This window comes from Canis aureus, chromosome 33 (assembly GCF_053574225.1).
Source record: "Canis aureus isolate CA01 chromosome 33, VMU_Caureus_v.1.0, whole genome shotgun sequence".
In the NCBI taxonomy this organism is placed as follows: domain Eukaryota; kingdom Metazoa; phylum Chordata; class Mammalia; order Carnivora; family Canidae; genus Canis; species Canis aureus.
Genome location: NC_135643.1, coordinates 2,728,088 through 2,750,198, shown reverse-complemented (window position 1 = coordinate 2,750,198; position 22,111 = coordinate 2,728,088).

Sequence of the window (22,111 nt, the reverse complement as noted above, 5' to 3'; positions counted from 1 at the left end):
GGGCCTGCTTCTCCCTCTGCCTGTGTCTCAGTCTCTCTCTCTCTCTCTGTCTCTCATGAATAAATAAATTTAAAAATCTTTTTAAAAAAGATTTTAAAAAATGAGATTGAAAAGGGGACAGAAACTTCATTTCAAGAAATAATAGGAGAAAACTTCCTAAATCTGGGAAAGGAAACTAATATCCAGATGAGGAGGCACAGAAAAAATCCCATCAAAATCAACAAAAGCAGACCAACACCAAGACATATTGTATAAATTTGCAAAATAAAATGATAAAAAATCTTAAAAGCAGAAAGACAAAAGAAGTTTTAACATACAAGGGAAAACCCATAAGCCTTGCTGGAAATTTATCAACAGAAACTTGGCAAGCCAGAAGAGAGTGGCATGATATATTCACAGTACCAAATGGGAAAAATCTGCAGCCAAGAATCCTCTATCCTCTATCTATTCAGAACAGGAGAGATGAAGAGTTTCCCAAACAAACAAAAACTAAACGAGCTTGAGCTCATCAATAAGCCTGCAAGAAATATCAAAGGGAACTCTTTAAGTCCAAAGGAGAGACTAAACATGATAAAGACCAGAAAGGATCAGAGAAAACCTCCAGATACAATAAGAAAACAAGTAATAAAATGGCAACAAATGCATATCTATCAATAATTACTTTGAATGTAAAGGGACTAAGATGTTCCAATCAAAAGATAAGGGTGTCAGAATAGATACAAAGAAAAACCCAAGATCCATCTATATGCTGCCTACAGGAGACTCATTTTAGACCGAAAGACAACTGCAGATTGAAAGTGTGTATGTGTGTGTGTGGGTGACATTTATTATGCAAATGAACATTAAAATAAAGTCAGAGTAGCAATATTTATATCAGACAAATTGACTTTAAGACAACGACTAAAGGTATTATATAATCAAAAAGAGGACAATCCAACAAGAAGATATAACAATTGTAAATATTTAGGCAATCAACATGGAAACACCCAAATATATAAAATAATTCATAAGAAACATAAAGGAACTAATTGGTAATAACACAATAATAGTATGGGACTTCAACACCTCACATCAATGGATAGATCATCTAAATAGAAAATAAGAAAGGAAATAATGGCTTTCAATGACACACTGAACAGATGGGCTTAACAGATATATTCAGAACATTCCATCCTAAAACAGCAGAATACAAAGACTTTTCAAGTGCACATGGAACATTCTCCATAAGGTATCACATATTAGGCCACAAAACAGGCCTCAACAAATACAAAAAGATTTAAATGATACCATGCACTTTTTCTGACTACAATACTATGAAACTAGAAGTCAACCACAAGAAAAAAATTTGGAAAGACCATAAATACATGGAAGTTAAACAACATGCTACTAAACATCAACCAAGAAATCAAAGAAGAAATAAAAACTTACATGGAAACAAATGAAAATGAAAACACAATAGTCCATAACCTTTGGGATGCAGCAAAAGCTGTCCTAAGAGGAAAGTATATAGCAATATAGGCCTACCTCAAGAAACAAGAAAAATCTCAAATAAACAATCTAACCTTATACCTAAAGAACTAGAAAAAGAACAATAAACAGAATCTAAAGCCAGCAGAAGGAAGGAAATAATAAAGGTTAGAGCAGAAATAAATGATACAGAAACTAAAAACAACAACAGAACAGATCAATGAAGCAAGGAGCTGATTCTTTGAAAAAAAATAATAAAAATAATAAACCTCTAGCCAAACTTATCCAAAAAAAAGGAGAAAGGGCCAAAATAAATAAAATTATAAATGAGAGAGGAGAAATAACAACACAGAAATACAAACAACTATAAGAGAATATTATGAAAAACGGTATGTCAACAAATTGGACAACCCGGAAGAAATGGATAAATTCTTAGAAACATACAAACTACCAAAACTGAAACAGGAAGAACTAGAAACCTTGAACAGACCCATAACCAGCAAAGAAACTGAATCAGAAATCAAAAATCTCCCAAAAAACCAAAGTCCAGGGCTAGAGGGCTTCACAAGGGAATTGTACCAAACATTTAAAGAAGAGTTAATACCTATTCTTCTCAAACAGTTCCAAAAAACAGAAAAGGAAGGAAAAGAACCAATTACATTCTATGAGGCCAACATTATCCTGATGCTAAAACCAGATAAAGACTATACTATAGGGATCCCTGGGTGGCGCAGCGGTTTGGCGCCTGCCTTTGGCCCAGGGCGTGATCCTGGAGACCCAGGATCGAATCCCACGTCGAGCTCCCTGCAAGGAGCCTGCTTCTCCCTCTGTCTATGTCTCTGCCTCTCTCTCTCTCTCTCTCTCTCTCTCTCTCTCTGTGTGACTATCATAAATAAATTTTTAAAAAAATTTAAAAAAAGACTATACTATAAAAGAGAACAATAGGTCAATATCCCTGATGAACATGGATGTAAAATACCTCAATTAAATACTAGCAAACCAAATCCAACAATACATTAAAAAAAAAGTCATTAACCATGATCAGGTGGGATTTTTTTTCCTGGGATGCAAGTGTAGTTCAATATTCTCAAATCAATCATTGTGATACATCACATTAATAAAAGAACCGTATGATCCTTTCAATAGATGCACAGAAAGAACTTGACAAAGTATAACATCCATTCATGATAAAAACCCTTAACAAAGTAGGTTCAGAGGGAACATACCTCAACACAATAAAGGCCATATATGAAAAATCCACAGCTAATATCACCCTCAATGGGGAAAAACTGAAAGCTTTCCCTCTATGGTCAAGAACAAGACAGGGATGTCCACTCTCACCTCACCTCACCACTTTATTTAACATAGTACTGGAAGTCCTAGCCACAGCAATCAGACAACAAAAAGAAATAAAAGGTATCCAAACCGGCAAGGAAGAAGTCAAACTTTCACTACTTGCATCTGACATGATACTGTATCTAGAAAACCTGAAAGACCACCAAAAACTGATAAACAAATTCAGTAAAATCACAGTATACAAAACCAATGTACAGAAATCTGTTGCTTTTCTATACACCAAAAATGAAGCAGCAGAAAGAGTAATTAAGGAATCAATCCCATTTACAATTGCACCAAAAACAGTAAGATACCTAGGAATAAACCTAATCAAAGAGATAAAAGACCTGTACTCTGAAAACTATAAAACACTGATGAAAGAAATTGAAAATAACACCAAAAAAATGGAAAAACATTCCATACTCATGAATTGGAAGAAAAAATATTGTTAAAATGTCTATACCACCCAAAGCAATCTAATTTAATGCAATCCCTATCAAAATACCAATACCATTTTTCACAGAGCTACTACAAACAATCCTAAAATGTGTATGGAGGCACAAAAGACTCTGAATAGCCAAAACAACTTTGAAAAACAAAAGCAAAGCTGAAGGCATCACAATTCCAGACTTCAAGTTATATTAGAAACCTGTATATTAATCAAAACAGTATGGTACTAGCAGCACAAAAATAGACACACAGGTCAACAGAACAGAACAGAAAACCCAGAAGTGAACCCACAACTATAGAGTCAATTAATTTTTAACAAAACAAAAAAAGAATATCTAATGGGAAAAGGACAGTCTCTTCAACAAATAATGTGGATAAACTGGACAGCAACATGAAACTAAACCACTTTCTTACACCATACAAAAATAAATTCAAAATGGATTAAACACCTAAATGTGAGACCTGAACAGGAATTTATCTGGCAAAGTGGTAGGGAAGAATTACTCTAACACATACAAAAGCTAGAGGACAGAAAGCATGGTATTTTTGGGAAACAACCTCAAATAAATCAGTATGCATGGAACTTAGAGTAGGGTTAAATGGGATAAGGCTAGAAAGGCAAGTTACAGCTTATTATTGTGGGTATTGAAGGGCAAGGCAACGTGCAATCAACCAAGGATCCTCAACAATGGAGTGATACAATCAGATACACCACACTGTCTCCCTTGGGGAAAATGGGGTAAGAAGGGAGAATCTATAGAGAGGAAAACAACTTAAGAGCTCTACTGTCCAACGTTACAACCGTCAGCCACGTGTGGCTATTGAGCTATTCAAATATGGTCAGCACAAATTGAGATGGCTGAAAGTAAAACATACACCCTGGATTTCAAAAACTCAGTATAAAAATAATAGTGTAAAATATCAATAATTTATATATATATAAAATACTGATTATATGTTGAAGTGAGTATTTTTGATACATCGGACTAAAAATATATTATGAAAATTAATTTCACCTACTTTATCTTGCATTTTTAATGCAGCTACCAGAAATTTTAAAATTACATACATGATTTGGGTTTGTGGCTGGCATTGTATTGGGTCACACATTGAACAGTGCTGATTTAAAGGGCTATTTCAGCAATCTGTATAATATACGATGATGAAGGCTTAAGTTAGAAGCAATTTGAAGTGGACTTATTTAAGAGATACATAGAATTGGGATAATTAGGTCACATTGATGGCTGGATGAGAAAAGAGAAATGAATGGCAAGACTTAAGGATGGATCCAGGCACATGGCTTGGGCAACCGAGTGGATATTAGTGATCTTTAATAAGATAGGAGAGGAGCTGGAGGAGCTGATTTAAGAGGAAGATATTGAGTTCACTTTTGGATAACTGATTCTGAAGGCCTCAATACCCAGGTTGGAAAAGCTAGGTAGGCAGATGGACACATGGATGTGGAGCTCAGGAGACAATGCTGGTAGATTTGCATATTGGGGCAACATCAGACTACAAGTGACATTTAAGGCCATGGGTACAACTGAGAGTGCCCAGAGAGGGAAGAGGATTGAGGAGTAACCAGTAGCAAATACAGACTTCATAGGCTATATGCAAATACTAACATATACTCTGAGATAAATTGTGTTGTGAATAACATTAGTCTCACAAGACATTCCTAAGAAAAAATTCTGGGGGTGCCTGGGTGGCTCAATCAGTTAAGCATCTGCCTTCAGCTCAGGTCATGATCTCGGGGTCCTGGGAGTGAGCCCCATATTGGGTTCCATGCTCAGCAGGGAGTCTGCTGCTCCCTCTCCCTCTGCCCCTCTCCCCACCCCCACCCCTGCTGCACTCATGAGCTCTCTCCTCTCTCAAATAAATAAAAATCTTTCTTTTAAAAAGAAAAGAAAAAATTCTGTGGCAAAATATGAAAATTATATAGGGATTATATAATATGCACTAACATATTAATATATTAAAGATTCTGAGAAGTCGGGTAAAGAAATCTCTTTAGCATTTTCATCATATGTGATTACAGAAACCTTCTTCCCAATAATACTCGTTAATATCTTTAAGAAATACACTTTGGAAAAAAAAATACACTTTGAGAAGGATTTTTCTATGGTAATCTAACCCTTTAGTAGGATAAAAGGTCAAATAAAGTATATCTAAAGCATAACCTTTAGGGCAGATTTACAAAAAAAAATACTTTGGAATTTCTGTCAAATAGATAGATATACTTTTCATATCTAGGTTCCTCTATGCAAGCCCCAGCAAATTTGGGGGCATTTTAATGCTGTCTAGAATTCGAAGTGCTTGAAATAAAATACCAGATTCCCTATAGTTTACTCTCAATGCTAGAGAATCTGTAAACTTAAAACAGAAAAATTCTTTTTTTTTTTAAAGATTTTATTTATTCATGAGAGATACACAGAGAGAGAGAAAGAGAGAGAGAGAGAGAGAGGCAGAGACACAGGCAGAGGGAGAAGCAGGCTCCATGCAGGGAGCCTCATGGACTCGATCCCAGGACTCCAGGATCATGCCCTGTGCCCAAGGCAGGCGCTAAACCGCTGAGCCACCCAGGGATCCCCCAAAAGAAAAATTCTTGTTTAAGTTTGAATATGGGATATCTGATGATCTAGTAAAAGATTATCTCATGAAAACAAAGTTTAAAGGACAAAAAAAAAATTCTCAAGGCAGCCACTGAAATTGTCAAGAAGCAAAAAGTTGGGGATTTTTTTCTTATAAACTGCTTATTTAGCCAAAAAATGTACAAGCTACTATAATTTATATTACTTGTGGTGCCTTTGGTGTGTGGGTTCAGAAAATGAGTTGGGTAATAACACATCTTATAAGAGCAGCAGATGGCATAATAATTTCCCTTGCTTAGCAACTACTATGCCATCCACTTATGGGCACTGCCTTGAGTCCCATGCTAATTAATATACAGTATTAGAACATTTAACAATAAGAAGCTCCAACTTGTCAATAGTCTAGGTATAAGAGTCAGGAAGTACACAAATAACAGAATTCCTAAACAGAGGAATTCAAGCTTAAATTTTTAATTTTCTTTGGATTTAAGGTATCTTGAAATGCTGTAGTTTTTTAAACCACTTTAAAAACTGAATCATGATTGGATGTTAACTAGACTTGCTGTGGCGATCATTTTACTATATATATATATATATATATATAGAGAGAGAGAGAGAGAGAGAGAGAGAGTCATTGTATTGTACATCTGGAATTAATATAATGTTGTATGTCAATTATACCTCAAAATTATAAAAAACTTGAATCATGCCATCACTTTGTATTTATGTAGTATATTTTGCAGGAGATGTTGAATAAATTGGATCTTATTTTCGGTAAAAAAATTCCTACACGATAGATAAGGAGTTAAGGGAGGAAGAAAAACACTGGACATTATCTAGTGCTTGGACTCACTAGTTGATTGACCTGGAGTAAAAACTTTATCAAGTTTCTATTTCTGCATTAGTAAATTAATAATAATACCAGTCCTACCCACTGCACATTATCAAAATTATTTTTTATCAAAATTTTTAAGTCATAATACATATGGTTGTTGTGAGGACCAAAACAAAACAACAGATCTTACTAGAAATGTAAGCTCCTTAAATGCACAGATTTTTGTCTTTTTTTCGGTTCAATGCTATATCCTTAATACCTAGAAGTGTACCTGGCATATAGTGAATACTCAGTGAATGCTATAAAAATGCTTTTACTATTATAGAGATGCAATGTATTATATGTAAGATATCATTATTATTTACTATACCATGGAAAGCAAAAAAGGCAGAAAGAGGGTAACTTGCTCAAGTTATTTCTTAAGTCAGAATGGAATTAAGGCTGACTTTTGAGGTGTAGGCACTGTATTTATCTGGTCATTCAGCAATTTTTCAAGAGTGCATACTATATGCCAGGCATGGTGCTAGGTACAGGATATACAGTGGTAAAAAATATATACATGACAGTCAGACATGAGACATAGGCATTAAACAAATGAACATACAAATAAATTTTAACAAGAGCTATAAAGAATGAACAGCATCTTCTCTCTCTCTCTCTCTCTCTCTCTCTCTCTGTGACTAGCATGAATAAATAAATAAAATCTTAGAAAAAAAAAAAAAAAGGGATCCCTGGGTGGCGCAGCGGTTTGGCGCCTGCCTTTGGCCCAGGGCGCGATCCTGGAGACCCAGGATCGAATCCCGCGTCGGGCTCCCGGTGCATGGAGCCTGCTTCTCGCTCTGCTTCTCTCTCTCTCTCTCTCTCTCTGTGACTATCATGAATAAATAAATAAAATCTTAAAAAAAAAAATGAACAGCATCTGATGGGAGAATGAGAGTGAGGGTTTCCTAATTTACATCTAGACTAAAATTTAAGCTAAAATTTATCAACAAAAAGTTCATTTTGACAAGATGTGTATTTTAAGAGAATGTTCACTCATTTTTATACATATCGCTATTTCTAGCTATCGCCAAATCAGAAGAAACTTAGTATCATCTATAACCATCCAAGACAGACCTATTAAAATAAAAATTTGGAAAAAAATGACAGCATTATTCACTCACCCTTGTCATTTTAGTTTTCACAATTTGATGCTCATTGATATTTGCTGACCTTAATATTAAAACTCAGCTATAAGTCTCAAACACTCCTTCAAAATTATATACTATCCTAAAAACAAACTTACACCATGTCTTAATTACTTTTTGTAGGAACTCAAAGGTTCCCATTGTTTTTAATTTTATTCTTTTAAAATATCGAGAGTTATCGTTGTTATACTCAAACATTATTTTCCCATGGGAACATATATTTGTTAAATGATTAGCTTTCTCATTGAAAGAGGATTTCTCCCAAACTACAGACATGTAACAAAGGCTCTGATTTATTTTTCCTTTGAATTATCAATGAATCCATTGAGATGATTTGACAAGTCCATCTGCTTTTAACGGTTAATTTAGGCTTTTAATCTATGCAAAATTGCTTTCTACCTTGTAGGCAATATTGGGAGAAGAGTAAGAGTTGAAATCAACCCCTTATTTTTAAATGAAGATAAAGAAAGGGAACATTGTAGTTAGGATTAAAAAGCAACTATTGGTAAATATGTGTGACACAGTCGACAGTTAAAATTTTAGGGTCAGATATTGGCAATTATCAGTAACTTTTTGAAAACTTAAAGAAAATAATACTAAGGGCAGAACCATTTTACCAAACAATTTAAGAGAAAAGAATAATTAAATGTTTGTGGGAAAAAATGGATTTATATAAGACTAGTGGAGGTGGAAAAAATGGATTTAACTACTCATTAGAAGTTATGATAGATACTTAAAAATCTTGCAAAGGGTAAGTTTTCAGAAGCTTTTTGTTAAATAAAAGTTACTGTAAGAAATTATTTTACTAATAAGTGGGAAATATCAGAAAGGGAGACAGAACATGAAAGACTCCCAACTCTGGGAAACAAACTAGGGGTGGTGGAAGGGGAGGTGGGAGGGAGGTGGGGGTGACTGTGTGTCGGGCACTGAGGTGGGCACTTGACAGGATGAGCACTGGGTGTTATTCTGTATGTTGACAAATTGAACACCAATAAAAAATAAATTTATTAAAAAAAAGAAATTATTTTACCACCTTAAATAACTTAGCCCCAGAATTATTAATTTCTGTTTAAATTGATTTTAAGGAATAACTTACATGAAATAAAATGTACCCATCTTAAGCAGTCATTTCTTCTATAACCCAGCATAATTATTCCTAAAAATCACAGTGCTGTGCAAATTACCACAGTAAAAAACAAAAGGCCCCGGGAGAAAATGGGGTTAAGAAAGCAATAGTCTTCCTTTCCCTCTGTTCCTCCCTCCCCCAGCTCATGTGCTCTCTCTCTCTCCCTCTCACAAAAAAAATATTTAAAAATAAAATAAAATAAAAGTTAAAAAATGTCCCACGTCACACACACACACACACACACACACACATACACACAAACTGTAGCTGGCTTTTTGCAAAAATTGACAAATTGATCCTACAATTTGTATGGAAACTTAAAAGACCCAAAATAAGTCCAGAAATAAACCCTTACATTTATAGTCACTTAATTTGTAACAAGGGTACCAAGACCACTGGCAGATGAAAAGAGCAGTCCTTGCAATAAATGGTGGTCAAACAACCAAATATCCATACACAAAGGAATAAAGTTGAACCCCCTACCTATCACCATATAAATATTTAACTAAAAGTGAATCAAAGACCTAAATGTAAGATTACAACTATTAATATATTTAGAGGAACACACAGGTGTTAATTTTTATGAACTTGATAAAAAAGGAGGGTTCTTAGATACCAAAAACAGGGCAGCCCGGGTGGCTCAGTGGTTTAGCGCTGCCTTCAGCCCAGGGTGTGATCCTGGAGACTCCGGATCGAGTCCCATGTTGGGCTCCCTACAGGGAGCCTGCTTCTCCCTCTGCCTGTGTCTCTGCCTCTCTCTCTCTCTCTCTCTCTCTCATGAATAAATAAATTAAATATTTAAAAAAATACCAAAAAACACAAAAATAACAACAAAAACAGACAAATCAGACATCATCAAAAGTAGAAACTTTTGTGCTTCAAAGGTCACCATTGGGGCAGCGTGGGTGGCTCAGTGGTTTAGCTCCAGCTTCAGTCCAGGGTGTGATCCTGGAGACCTGGGATCGAGTCCCATGTTGGGCTCCCTGCATAGAGCTTGTTTCTCCCTCTGCCTATGTCTCTGCCTCTCTCTCTCTTTCTGTGTCTCTCATGAATAAATAAAATCTTAAAAAAAAAAAAAAAAGGACACCATCAAGAAAGTGAAAAGCCAACTCAGAGAATGGGAGACAAATCTTACAAAACATTTATCTGATAAGAAACTTGTATCTAGAATACATAATGACTTCCCAAACATCAATAAAAAACCAAACATATAACCTAGTTAAAAAATGAGCAAAAATTTTGAATATACACATCTCCAAAGAAGAAACAAATGTCCAATAAGCACATCTTTAACTATCCAGGAAATGCAAATCAAAACTACAAGGAGATACAAATTCACACCAAGATGGCTATAATTAAAAAAACAAACAAACAAACAAACAAACAGATAATAACAACTGTTGGTGACGATGTGGAGAAATTGGAATCCTTACATGTGCCAAAATGATTATAACATGATGCAGTCATTTTGGGAAAGAGCCTAGTATATCCTCCAAAGACAAAACACCAAGTAACCATTTGGTCCAGCAATTCTACTGCTAGGTAAATATTCAGGAGAAATTAAAACATATGTCCATACATAAGAGACTCTTAACTATAGGAAGCAAACTGAGGGTTGCTGGAGGGTAAGTGGGTGAGGAGTTGGGCTAACTGGGTGATGGACATTAAGGAGGACACATGATGTGATGAGCACTGGATGTTACATAAGACTGATGAATCACTAAATTCTACCTCTGAAACTAATAATACACTATATGTTAATTAAATTGAATTTTTTTAAATTCTGTACAAAAACCTGTATACAAATGTTTGTAGTACTATTGTTCATAATAGCCAAATAATGGAAACAATCCAAATGTCCATTAACTGTTGACTGGACAAACTATGATGTAGTCATACAATGGAAAAGTACTCAAAAATAAAAATAAATGAAGTACTGATGCATGCTATAGAATAGATAAATCTTAAAAACATTATGCTAAGTGAAAAAGCTAGTCACAAAAGACCACATATTATATGATTCCATTTATTTGAAATGTCCAGAATAGGCAAATTTTTAAAAGATAGAATGTTTAGAGGTTACTTAGGGCTGGGGAAAGCATGTTAGGAAAATGAAGAATGAATAGATAGGAAATTGCCTTTGGGGTTTATAAATTTTTCAAATTGATGATGGTAATGGTTGCACAACTCTGAATATGCTAAAGAAAACCCAAAACTGTACACTACAAATGGATGCATTGTATGGTATGTCACTTATACCTTAATAAAGCTGCTATAAAATTTTCAATTAAATATGAACTGCATAAACAACAGAGAAAAATCAATTAATCTAAAGCTGCTTATTTATTTTTTTATTTTTATTTTTTAAATTTTTTAAAGCTGCTTTTTAAAAAAGATCAATAAAATAATAAACTTCTAGCTTAGAAGAATCAAGAAAAAAAGAGAAGACACAAACTACCAGTATAGAAGAGAGGGGCATCACCATATCAATATTAAAAGGATAATAAAGAAATACTTTAAGCACATTTATTGCAACAAATTTGACATTTTAGAAGAAATAGACAAAACCAAAACTGACAAAAAAATATTTTTAAAAAAACCCTGAACAATCCTGCATCATTTGAATAAATTAAATTAGTCACTTAAAATGTTTCTACAAAAAATATCCTAGTTCCAGATGGATTTACTGGTAACATTTATCCAAATTTGAGGAAGACATAATAGTTATCTTACTGAAAGTTTCAGAAAATAGAAGGAATATTTCCCAACTCATTTTGAATCATTACCCTGATGATAAAGCTATTACTAAAATATAAAATTAAAAAAAATTAAAGACCATTATTTCTCCTGAACCTTGCTGGAAAAGTTTCTAATAAAATCTTATCAATTCCAAATTGCAACATATAAAAAAGATAATGCAGCATGACCACATGACCAAATGGGATTTACCTCAGGAGCAGAAGGTTGGTCTAACATTTGAAAACAAGCAATGTAATTCACCATGTTAACTAAAAAAGAAAATCCATATGGTTCTCTAAATAAGTGTGGAAAAAAAGCACTTGATGAAATTTAACACCTATCATGAACAACAACAATAACAAAAAAATTCTCAGCAAACTAGAAATAGGAAAGAACTTCCTCAACCTTTCTCTGGCTAAGAGCCATTAAAGAATATTTAAATAAACACAGATACTAAACAGGTGTTAGAAGACAATATTGTTAACATACCAGTTCTATCTAAATTCAAATGCATATTCAATAAAATCTCAATCAAAATACAATAGCCCATTTTGCAGAAATTGATGAGCCAATTCTAAAATTTATATAGGAAAACAAATGGCCCGGGCAGTCTCCATGGCTCAGCTAAGGTTTAGCACCATCAGCCCAGGGCGTGACCCTGGGGTCCCAGGAGTCCCACGCTGGGCTCCCTGCATGGAGCCTGCTTCTCCCTCTGCCTGTGTCTCTGCCTCTCTCCCTCTCTGTGTCTCTCATGAATAAATAAATAAATAATCGTAAAAAAAACAAAACAAAACAAAAAAAAAGGCCTAAAACAGCCAGAACAAAAAAAAAATTTTTTTTAAAGACTTTATTTACTCATTCCTGAGAGACAGAGATAGAGGCAGAGACTCAGGCAGAGGGAGAAGCAGGACCCCGGGATCACACCCTGAACGGAAGGCAAACACTCAACCACTGAGCCAGCCAGGTGTCCCAGAACAAATTTTTTTAAAAAACAAAGTTGGAATGCTTACATAATTTGGTTTTAAGGTTTACCATAAATTATAGATATCAAGACAGTGTGGTATTAATATACAGACAGATATTAGAGAGCTCAAATACATACCTATACATATACGATTAATTAATTTTGACCAAGCCACATATGGCTTGTTGTCTTTTCAACAAATGGTGCTAGAAAAATTAAGTATCTACATGGAAAAAATGCATTTCAATCATTATACCATGGAAAAAAATCTTTTTTAAATAAGCCAGAAACCTAAAAATGAAGGTTAAAAATTATAAACCCCCCCAAAAATTATAAACCCCCCCAAAATAATAATAAAAAATAAGATAAAAATTATAAACCTTATAGAAGAAATGTAATACAGCAAAATATAGAAAAAAGTTTTGCAATTTTGGGGAAGGAAAGCATTAACCATATGAGAAACATAAAATAAAATAGTTATGAAAATTGTAAAATTCCACTTTTTGAAAGACATAACTAAGAAATGAAGTTAGAGCACAACTGGAAGAAAATATTTGCAACATATACATTACAATGGACTTGAAACCAAATTATATAAAATACTCATAACTCAGTAAGAAGACAACCCAATTTTTAAAGAGCAAAACATCTGAACAGACACCTTGTTCTAATTACAAAATAAGATATGAGAACATCTAATTAGCACATGAAAAGCTCATTAGTCATCAGAGGAATGCAAATTGAAATCACAATGATACCACTACACACCCACTAAAATAGCTAAAATTAAACAAATGAAAAACCCAACTGAGAATATTAAGTAATTTCAACTTTCAGATGTTGCTGGTGGGAGTATAAAATGGTATGACCACTTTGTAGACCTATTTGGTTGTTTCTTGAGAAAAATGTCAGTTACCATAAGACCTAGCAGTTCCATTATTTATCCAAGGGAAATGAAAGCAAATGTCCACCAAAATAAAAACAAAAAGTTTGTACATGAATATTCAGTTTTATTCATAATAGCCCCAAACTGGAAACAACACAAATACCCATCTGTTGAATGGATAAATACAGTTGCCGTATCTATATGAGGGAATATATTTCAGCAATAAAAAAAAAAGAAAGAACACCATATTTGATATATATTATATAGCAACTTGGATAAATTTCAAAACATTATTCCTTTTTTTTTTAAAGATTTATTTATTTACTTTTATTTATGATAGACACAGAGAGAGAGAGAGAAAGAGGCAAAGACACAGGAGGAGGGAGAAGCAGGCTCCATGCCGGGAGCCCGATGTGGGACTCGATCCCGGGACTCCAGGATAGTGCCCTGGGCCGAAGGCAGGTGCCAACCCACTGAACCACCCAGGGATTCCCTCAAAACATTATTCCTGAGCAAAAGAAGCCAAACATAAAATACATGCGTCAATCCTATGGTCCATTTATATGAAAGTCTAGAGCAGTCTGCAAATCTGTTGCTTGAGGTGAAGGCAGGAATTAGTATAAATTGCACTAACTAAACTCTTTGAGGTGATGGAAATATTCTGCATTTTGATTTTCATCGTGCTCACATGTGTATAAACTTTTGTCATACTCAGTGAACTGTAAGGTCAGTTCTACTATAATGCTTACTTTTGACAATGTAAATTTGTTCTAACACGGTACAAAAAAATTACTATAAGTTAAATTTGACTTTGTGTGATTTCACCACTAAAAAACACCAGATGAACACAGAAAATTGTACCCAGCTGAAATGATATGCATATATAACTTGCCAACCTTTATGCTATTATTTTCATATTTTACTTCAAACTGTCATAAACCCCACCATACACTGTTACATTTGCTTTTAAAAGGTAATTTTTTAAATGATAAAAGTGAAAAAAAAATCTCATATTTTCCCACGTATTTACCACTTCTGGCATTTTTCATTCATTTGTATGGAACTAGGTTTATATCTGGTATAATTTTTCTTCCTCTAGAAGAACTTGTAAATTTTCTTGTAATTCAGGTTTGCTGGAAATAAACTCTTTGCTTTTGTCTGCCTCAAAATGTCTTTATATTGCTCTCCTTTTTAATGGTTATTTTCATTTGACATAGAATCTTAGATTATTTTTTTTTAAAGATTTTATTTATTTGAGAGAGAAAAAGCAAGAGACAGAGCACAAGCGGGGGGGGGGGGGGGGGGCAGGGGCAGAGAGAGGGAGAAGCAGACTCCCTGCTGAGCAGGGAGCCCCACAGGGGGCTCTGTCCCAGGAATCTGGGATCATGACCTGAGCCAAGGTCAGATGCCCAACTGACTGAGCCACTCTTAGATCAACTTTTTAAAAAAGCATATTAAAGTTATCATCCCATTCCTTGTTTTAGCTTGATTTTTTCTGACAAGAAATCAGTAGTAATTCTTATCTTGATATCCCTATATTTAATGTTTCTTTTTTTCCTTTGGCTGCTTCTCAGAGCTTCACTTTATCACTGGTTCTCAACAATTTGAATATGGTATGCCTTAGAATAGTTTTCTTTTCAATTATCCTGCATGGAATTTGTTGAGTTTAAGGCAATGAAACTTGCCTTAAAATTACTGGACAATAACAACAATGTACCGTATATAGCAGAGTTGGAACTTAAATCCTTAGTTTGACTCCAGGGTTTGTGCTCTTAATCACTATATTATTTTAGCAAACTACCTTAGAGAAGTACTTGCTCATACTTACAAAGACACACATAATAATTATGTTCATCAAAATGTTATATTGGAAAAAACCTAAATGTCTATCAATAGGGACTGGTAATATACATATGGTAATATATATATTAGGGTACATTCATATTATGGAGCAACATACAAACTTTAAAAAAATATAGTAGTCATAGAATAATGCTCCGGATATTGAGTAAAAAAATAATTGTAAAACATTAAATATAGTATAATGCGGTCGATTTTAATCCATATGCCACAGGCAATTGACTGTATACATGTGGGAACAGAATTTGTATAAGTATAGAAGATTCACATGGAGCCACCAGAGAGGTTGGGTGGGCGATTCACAGAAAGTTTTGATCTGATTGAATCTTTTTACCATGGGAATCTGTTCATGTGTTTATAATTAACAAAATGAAAATGAAATGGACATTTCTCCCCTCCAAAAAATAAATGGACACTTTTTTCTGCAAAGAATATCTACTATGTGTCTAAAAATACTTTGAGTAAGAAATATTTTGAGCTCATAGAAATAGTTACTGATTTCACAGAAATCAGAGATATTTAATAAAAATTCAAAGAATGAACGGGCCTTAAAGATTTGTTAACCCTCCCATCAGTGCTCCTGATTCTTCCTAAATATCCATCCAAGTTGTAGTAACCTAATGTAGTACACATCTATTGGTTTTCATGCCCAACACGCAATAGCCACTTCTTTTGGTAAAAGCACCTCAATGTTCACCTGAGGACTTTCTTTTACCCTACTGAATGCATTTTCAGTGAAATGATCAATTCTGTCTTTTCCTGACCAAGGAGTGGGTGTGTAAGCTAAACTAGGCCAAGCAGACTCTCTGCCTTGAGAACTTAAATCTTGAGTGGAATGACACAAGGTCAGAAGACTGAGCTGATTCAGTAGCTGAGGAAACTGTCCATTGGTTCCTGCTACTTAGATTCCATGAGATGCTTCCTATCCTTTCCCAATACCAGTTCCTTGGCCTTTCCTTAAGTTCTGTGAATCATCCCAAATCCTTATGATTAATCCCGTCTCTGTTTAAGTCAGTCAGTTTCCATTGACAGTAATTATAGAATGCTAACTGATACAGCTGGATGTAAATACACTCAATAAAGAGGTTACAATTAATTTGTAAGAGAGTACACTGCATTTAAGTTTTGCTTAACTTTGTGCCAGAACTTACTTCTTTATAAAATCTATATTAGTTACAGCTCTATGTCTGGAGCTTCAGAGTATCCAAGCTCCGTCTTGCAATGGCATGTATTTAAAAACTATTATCCCCAAAAAAAAAAAAAAAAAACTATTATCATTTATACCTAAATACTTTCTTAGCAAAAAACTCATTTTCTCAATTAAAATATGTATAACTACTTCACACTGACTAGAAATGGTTATAAGAAAAAAGACAGACAATTCTAAATGTTGACGAGAATGTGAAGAAACTGGAAGCTTCATACCTTGCTGCAGGGAATATAAAATAAGACAGCCACTGTGGAAAACAGTTTATACGATTAAAATATTTATACAATTTAATGTTTTCAAATGGACTTTATAAATAATCACCTATTGTAATATCATCCCATGTCATGATATTCATGAAATCATGGTCTTTAGATGTTATATTTTTCTATGATACATTAAAGATACACTTAAATATTCATTTAAAATGTGGTTCACTTACTATTGAAATTGATTTCTTGTGCCGCTAATGGTAGATACTTATTGCCCTTTGGGAAACACTGTTTTTTTTTATATTTTAAAAAATGTATAAACTAATTTTCATTAAACCAATTACCAACTTAGGAAACAAAAATATAAAATTTATGTAACATGTGATGAGATACAGAAAGTATTAAACCTTTCATTTAGTAAATAGTGATTGTTTCTACTTGCCTTTTTTCAAAAGGAAGTGATTAAAGTGCTGGCAGTTTGGGAGCCAAGAAGTCTCTCTTCTAATCTGTACCCAACATGACCATAGCCACTCTATTTCAGGGAAAAAGGAGACCTCCACATAGAGAAAAGGAAAAAAAGGAAGTACAACAAAATGTTAACTGGTTATTTAAGAAATTATGGGTCATTGTTTTCTTTACATTTTTTACTGTGTTCTTTCTCCTTTGCTTCGCTTATTTAATGTTCCTCTATTTTTTAAAATAAAATTATATAGTAAAACTTTTTGTTCTTTGGATATGTTCAGATGAAAATATTATTTCAACCGATTCCTTATAATAGTTATATTTCTAATTTTAGATTTTGATTCAAAAATAAAAATTTAAGTGAGGATACCAACTTCTTCCTTATTTTTTGAAGTACTGATATTTATACACCTTTTTTTAAAGATTATTTATTTATTTATTCATGAGAGATAGAGAGAGAGAGAGAGACAGAGACAGAGACACAGGCAGAGGGAGAAGCAGGCTCCATGCAGGGGGCCCGACATGGGACTCAATCCTGGGTCTCCAGGATCACACCCCAGGCAGTGCTAAACCGCTGAGCCACCCGGCCTGCCCTTATATACACCTTCTATAGCTAATTATGTTACTAAGTTCTCAGAGCAATAGAAATAGATATTTGCCCATTATTACACGAAAAATATATAGATATCTGCCCAGTATTACATGAAAAAAATTAATAAAAACTGAATGCCTTCAATGGCCAGAGTAGCACACACAAAAATTGGGTTCTGAGACCTAAAACCTTCTTGTAATTATAGCTTCATTATTCTCAAGACACTATTGGTTAAGATATATGATACATGGGATTTTTCAGAATTTGCTTTTAATTACTCTAGTAGGCATAAGGACAAACTGGGGGCTGGTGGATAGATGAAAGGGATAGATGTAATTAGCACAACTGCATAATGCTGATAATTACTGAAGGTGGGTGGTAAGTAAACAGGTTTTCCTTATTTTTTAAAATTTACTGTTTGAAAAATTCTATAATAAAATTTAAAACAAAGAAAAGAATTCTAAATGCACTATTTACAGTGACAACTAAAGCAAACTCCATGGTATAACCAAAACAGAATTAAAATGAACAAATAAAAAACTCATTATAAAACAAAGCTCCAAGTGGTCTATATAATAATTTTGCTTTTTTATCTGTATAGCCAAAGGAAAAAACCAAGTATTTACCAATAAACAAAGGCTATTTAAAAGTTGCATGAAAGCTTATGATCGCCACCTACTGTACACTGTTATTAACTGCTTGCTACAGAAAAACAATCACTATTGAATAAGTGCCTGCCTCCCCCTCCAGGCAAAGCATCTGGTCCTTCATGTGATAATCCTAATACCATTAAATTCATGTTTACATGTATGTTTATATTAGTAATATTAATTAACGTTCTATTAAATAACTTATAACAACGTGAAATGCCACCTGCAAAAAATATTTTGTCAGAAAAGCATAGTGGTACCATTTTACAATGTCCTTATTTTACAGAAGAAAGATCCTAGATTTTGAATTGTTTTCTCATACACTGAGAACCCAGAATTTAAATTACTTACACACAGAGATAAATCAAAAACCTATAAATTAGTCCTGGCTTTTTTTTTTTTTAAAGATTTTATTTATTTATTCATGAGAGACACACAGAGAGAGGCAGAGACACTGGCAGAGGAAGAAGCAGGCTCCATGCAGGAAGCCCGATGTGGGACTCAATCCCAGATCTCCAGGATCATGCCCTGAGCCCAAGGCAGTTGCTTAACCGCTGAGCCACCCAGATATCCCAGTCCTGGCTCTTAAATTTGGTGCATTAGCTTTTTATTACCTGTTCTTAAAATTGCAACTTATTTTTTTTTTAAGATTATTTATTTACTCAGGAGAGACAGAGAGAGGGAGACAGAGACACAGGCAGAGGGAGAAGCAGGCTCCATGCAGGGAGCCTGATGTGGGACTTGATCCCGGGTCTCCAGGATCACGCCCTGGGCTGAAAAAATTGCAACTTTTATTGCAAATTTTACTTTTTTTTTTTAACAACCTAGCTAATTGCATATACCAGTGATTCTTTTTTTTAAAAAAAAATTTTTTTTATTTATTTATGATAGTCACACAGAGAGAGAGAGAGAGAAAGAGAGACAAAGAGGCAGAGACACAGGCAGAGGGAGAAGCAGGCTCCATGCAGGAAGCCCGATGTGGGACTCGATCCCGGGTCTCCAGGATTGCGCCCTGGGCCAAAGGCAGGCGCTAAACCGCTGGGCCACCCAGGGATCCCCTACCAGTGATTCTTGATCCCGGTGCATCAGTATTACCTGTGACTTTTTTTTTTTTTTTTTTTTTTGAGTAGGCTCCATGCCCACCCAACACAGGGGTTGAACTCACAACCCAGAAATTAAGAGTCACATGCTCTACCGACTGAGCCAGACAGGTGCCCCTGGAGTTTTTATTTTTTTTAATATTTTATTTATTCATGAGACACACACACACACACACACACACACACACACACACACACAGGCAGAGGGAGAAGCAGGCTCCAAGCAGAGAGCCTGATGTGGGACTCGATCCTCGAGACTCCAGGATCACGCCCTGGGCAGAAGGCAGGTGCCAAACCGCTGAGGCACCCAGGGATCCCTCCCGTGGAGTTTTTAAATAAACTGTTTGTGGTATCACAGCCAAAGATGTTTTTTATCTAGCCAGAATTTAAAAAGCCAATAGAAAATAACAGGGGTTCTCAAAGTGTTATCCATGAAACAGCAACATCATCACCTGGGAATGTTAGAAATGTACATTTTAAAGGTTCACCCAAGACTGCTAAGCAGAGCCCAGAGATTCGTGATTGTGAGCCCACCAGGTGATTTGAATACAGGCTAAAGTCTGAATATCACTGGTATTTAATATAAAATTTTTAAGGTTTTAATCTCTTTAAATGTAAGATTTAATTCTCTGTTCTCTATGAAAATATGATGATAGTAATAATAATGCAAAAGAGAAAGACATTTACATTAAGGGTAATCTAGTACAATTCTATTTTCTAGAAACATATCATTATAAACACTCAACATTAGTTCTAGTTAGCCAAAAGGAAAAATGCTTAATGAAAGAGTAGGGAATAATTTATCCCTTAATGTTAATAAAACCCTTGAATGTTCTTGCCTAGAGCAAATTTTCCAACCATACTTCCTTGTTCTGGTTTGTTCTGATCACAAAAGCACTTAAGACACAATTAAGACTTCTAGCCATATCATACCTTTTAACCCAGGGATGTCACTGCTAGGACTAGAGAGGAAAATAAACTACACTCAAAGATTTTCTCCAAAGCACTGTAAATAACAGAGAAGGGGGATCTGAAAGTGATTTAAATGTCCAAAAATTAAGAAATGATTCCATAAATTACAGGACAGGATAGAATATTGCTCAACCATTAAAATGATGCTTTCCACATGAGATTTCAAATAATATGGAAAAATGCTTACTTTATAGCATCATGTGTATGTTCTCTGTCTCTCTGTCAAGTGAAAAAGACAATATAAAGCACCAAAATATTAATGCTCGTTATCTCTGAGTAGTAGGATTATGAGATTTTTTATAATTATTAGTGTTTTTAAAACTTTCCATCATAAGACTACACTTAATCTACTCATCAGAATAAGATCCACAAATATAAAATACAGCTTCTACTCTGAATTAGGATCTTCAAATAATGACTAATCAGTAAGCCTTCAAAAGATAGTAACTGGGGAAAACAAGTAAATATCTTTTTGTCTCCCTAACCTACACCACTCTTTTCTCATACCACTCCTTCTAACCCTTTTATTTCTACTTTCTTCACATCAGCTCTGCCATAACCAGAGATACTAAGACATAATTATCCAATGTTTTCACAATTTTAAACTGTTCAGTTAAACAGTCCAATTTATCTTAGAATATATAAAAAGGAGATAAAATACCCTAATGGTTAAGAGAACAGACTTCAAAATCAGACAGATCTAGGTTTGAGTCTTAGTTTAGGGGAGCTCACAGAGGTTTCAATTTCGTTATCTGTAAGTAGGAGTACCAACCCTCCTTCAGTGAACTGTTATGAGGATGAAATGAGAGGATGCATATAAAGCATAAGCTGGTAGTAGGCACTCAGAAGATAACTGCTATTACTATTTTATAGTTAATGTTAAAATTGTTTTAGGTAAATAGCCCTCAAATTTTAATTTTCCTGTGGAAAAAAGCTTACTAAGGTACAATGGTTGCTCACAGTCATTTGGACTCCTCCATCCACTTCTATTTCAAAAACAATTTGGAAGCTGCCAAAATACTCTTTACAAAGTGGGTGTTACTAAAACCCACCAACAAATTTATCAATGCTATTATTTCATGAAAGAAGCAGCATTTGAACATCTGAAAAAGAAAGAACAGAAGAGAAAAGAAAAGAAAAGGAAAGAAAAGAAAAGGAAAGGAAAGAAAAGTCTGAGGATAGTCTTTGGGTAAAGGAAATCATTCCAAAGAAAGGACAGTGGGCAACTGCATCTCAAACTTATCCTTATGTTTTCCATTTTGTCACCTGCCAGTAAATACATAAAGACCAACACCACTTTGCAAATGGACACTTGATGAAAGACACTCAACTTCCTAGCCTGATACTTCTCCAATTCAATGAAGTTGTTCTATCCACATCATGGGATGTTCATTCAACAAACACTATCCAAACCTATTACTTGCTGTTAAGTAAAGGAATTCAAGATCAAATGAGGTTAAGTATATGAAGTATAGT